The sequence below is a fragment of the Apis cerana genome, linkage group LG1, assembly GCF_029169275.1.
Source record: "Apis cerana isolate GH-2021 linkage group LG1, AcerK_1.0, whole genome shotgun sequence".
Classification (NCBI taxonomy): Eukaryota; Metazoa; Arthropoda; class Insecta; order Hymenoptera; family Apidae; genus Apis; species Apis cerana.
Window position 1 is genome coordinate 10,424,456 of NC_083852.1, and position 4,131 is coordinate 10,428,586.

The following is a 4,131-nucleotide window of genomic DNA, read 5'->3' on the forward strand; positions in this document are numbered from 1 at the left end:
CTAAAGATTAAAACTTGACAAATAAAAAAAAGAGTATATTAAAAAAAAAAGTAAATCATAATACTATTTATCATGCAAATACAAGACAATATACAAATCAAATACAATCATTTCACAAACAAAATGCATGATAATTTTATCTTAATTTTTAATCAATGTATGTTTCTGATTTTTTCTTTCAAAATGATTCTGTCATGTATATTAAAATTGAGTAATGTAAAAAAAAAATATTCATAAGTTAATTATTTATTATAGTACATTAATATTGATTTTCGTTATTTTCAACCGCTAATTGGATTGAAAATTTCACTTATTTCTAATTCAAAGAATATCTTTAAACAATTTAAATAATCTCAATGATACAATACAATATAATTTAATAATACTTTTGAACATCAAAACTGAATTAATTACAATCCATCATTTTTCCACCGTATGAAATAAATATACCTTCAATACCATTCATAATTACTATTGTACAATTAATTTTAATACATTTACATAATATCAATATCAACCTCAATATATTAATTTTATTTATAATCTTCTTTCTGACACGATTGGACATTCCACTGACTTCTCGATATCTATACATAAATATATAAATTTTCCGAATGTATCCAACAACGTACTCTGTCCATGTCGAGTTTTGTTATTCCGATCTAGCAGTGTACGTAAGCTTTGCCAGGAGAAATCATGAAAAGGAATGATCTGTGCTTTCCTCGCAGAGTTCATTAGCGCTATAAATTAGTGCCTATAGTTCAACGAGTGCAACGTAACCAGTACTTTCAACGGGCAAAACGAATCGATGAGTTCAATGAGTTCGATGAGCATTCATGATGCGTCTGTACGCGTACAAAAGGAATGTGACCCTTCTACAGCGCCGGTAATTCATTGTTCACAACAACCCATGGGTGCGGTTCAATTCGTCCGTTTTAATCCAATTTTATTTTATGTAAAAAATTAATAATTCTAATTTAATTTATTAATCAATTATGTATATAATAAACAATATCAATAATAATAAATACTATAATAAGTATTATATATATATAAATAGATTTTGTAGTATATTAAAATTAAAAAAATATTTTATGTGATTAACGTATTAATTAGTATTTTATGACGTTTATTGTAATGATTATAATAACTTTAAGAGTAATATAAGAGTAAAAACATATTTTTCTGTGGAAAAAAAATTAATTTGCTTTTAATCGTTCAATTCTAATAATCAATTTATTAGCAAGCATAGATAATGTTCTTCTAATTAGCATTTAATCGAAGCTTGACTTATAAGCTTGATTTATAATTATATATCATAAAAATATGTGATTCATTCCAATTGCTTTACGTTCTACATAATATCAAGGTTTTTTCTAGTAAACTTATCATTTAACTTTCTGCCTTTATCCTTATAAAATTCGTTTCAGACTTTCAATTTTTCTCTTCCTCTCTTCGTTTTTGACCGATCGCTTGTGGACATTTAACATGCCACGATACTCGTAGATAAAGCACGCAAGGGCTGGAGGGGTGCAGGTTCGTCCCTGCCTCGTATTTCTATGAGGTCCTGTTTTATCTCTCTCGAATTCCTGAACGCCAACTCATCGTGACTTATTGCGTTGTTCGTGTCACGTCAAGAGGCACGTCCACGCATTGATTTGTGTGAATCAGAAATCGAAGCGCGTATTCGTGTGAATGTAAATGAAATTTCTCGCCACCCTTTTTAATCCTATAATGAACTATTTTTTTTTATTATATCATAAAATTAGACAATACCCACAGTCGGTATATCGATTTAAAAGTTTATTAAAAAGCGTGCATAAAATTATCTCTTTATAGTGTTTTAACATTATTATTAATTACCATCGTAATTTTTATTATAGTATTGTAATATTCAATATTTGGAATATTAATATTTACACACGTATATTGTTAAATCATTTCTGAAACGGTATTTATAAGCAAATCAGTTTTATGTCCGAGATGATACTAATTAAGAACCGTTATTCCCCGTTGCTGCTAAACTAGATTGCTAATCTACGTCTTTCGCCCGCTAATTTTCACGCCGGAAGTAAAGTTTACATAAGATTTCGAGCATTTAATCGAGAAGTGAGGGATTAAAACGAACGATTATTAAAAGGAGAAAAAAATTTGTTCTCAAGGAAATAAAATACTCGACCTTCACGGATGTATTCCTGTTTTTTTTTTTTGCTCTTTTAAAATCATACGCGTCAAGAATAGTAATCTATTTTAATCCACTTTATCCACGCTTGGCATCATCGATGATGCCTCTCTGATTCAATTTTATATATATATATCATTTATAGAAATATCGTCATCTTCACATTCACCACAAAAAGTCTCCCTCAAGAAAAAGATTTCCCTCCTCCACTTCCTTCATTTTCCTTCAGAATTCTTCAGAATCTTCCTCAATCTCCAATTTTGATTATTTCGGAAAGATGTTCAAGAAACAGTGCATCTCGCTCAACTCTTAAATTAAACGTTTCGTTTCCATTTCGAATAGCGCTAATCCTCGAATGATCGGCTGCGAAAGAACGCGTTATCTCTTCTGGAAATGGAATTTCTGCCGCGATCGGCGTGCTTCTTTTGCGCCTCTCGACTTAGACGATTTCGAGAGACCGGTTTCCATCCTCAGGTATTCGAACCTGCCAGCGTCGTTCCTTCCCTCTCTCTCACGGGTGCTCTGGACAAAGATGAACGTCGTATATAAAATAGGGGAGACAGAGGAAATACGATTACGCATGCGTGTCCCATATGAAAGAATCATAATTTATATCGAACCGGTCGTAGGTGGCGCGTCTCATTAAGGAGGAGGGAATGATCGTGGATGAATGAACGGCCGTCATGTGGGTGGCTGTGATTGCGGGCCGACGATGTCCGGGACACGAGAGTGAAATGTTCCACTTGCCGCTCCATGATTACTTCTTTTTTTCATCTGAAAAATTGGTTTGAATTAGGGAAATTTAGAATTTAGAAATGTCGATGTGTTTTTATTATTATTATTGTTATTAAATTTGGATGAAATATTTTATTATACATATTCATCATATTCTTCGAACTTTTCGCTGTATATAGGTGTAGATGAAGTGGTTTTGGAATAAGTTTCTTTTCCAAGTGTTTGAGTTTGAGGAATTTTTAAAAAATGTGATGTATATTTAAGTATTAAAATATGGTTTCTTGTTAAATTTATGAAAAATTTGCAATTTCTATTTAGATCAATATTGTATACACGAAACGAATGCTTCTAAATTAAGAAAAAAATGTTAAAAACAATTACATAATTTGAATAAAAATGCTTGTACATTTGCAATATAAAGAATTTATTCCTTAGACATCTTAATTTCATTTCAATCAAACATTGGAGAAATGACGCAAATGAAATAAAAATGTAATAATTTTATTAACTACAATTATATAACGTTTAAGTATTGGTAAAAACTTATGTGAAAATTCTACGTAATCGTATATTTTTACAAATAATAATAATCTAATTTTTTGTTTTAATTGTTACAAAAGATTGTATTAACAATTGCTATCTTTTTTCTAAATACTTTCTAAATATCTATGAAGAAAATTTTAGACATGATGATTAATTAGAATGGGAATAAACATTTTTCTATTCATATCCTGGTATTATTGTAAATAGAAATAAAGTAAATAAAAATGATTATCCGATGTATTATTTCGAACAATATATGCTTCATAAATTAAGATTTGCGTATTATTTTATCACCAAAACTAAATTCAATTGATTAAAATTTCTTAAACTAGTTCAGGAACGATTGGAAATTAGTTTGACGATTTATAGAACAAATTTTTATAATTAATCAGATGATTGATTATAACGAAAATTTCTATGATCTAAGATGAAAGAATGAAAATGAAAATTGTCAATAATAATGATAGCATTTAATTTTTTGGTATAAAGCTATGTATTTGTGAAATTGTGAAAAATATCTGTGAATAATTGCAGATCAATCGATTCGCAGTATGATCTTTTATCAAATTAGAGTTATTCAGAATTTAGAAAATTTTCATTATGTGTATGCTACGAGAGTAAAATACGAGAGTAAAATAATAAGTAAAAATGAATAATTAACAATGTTTAAA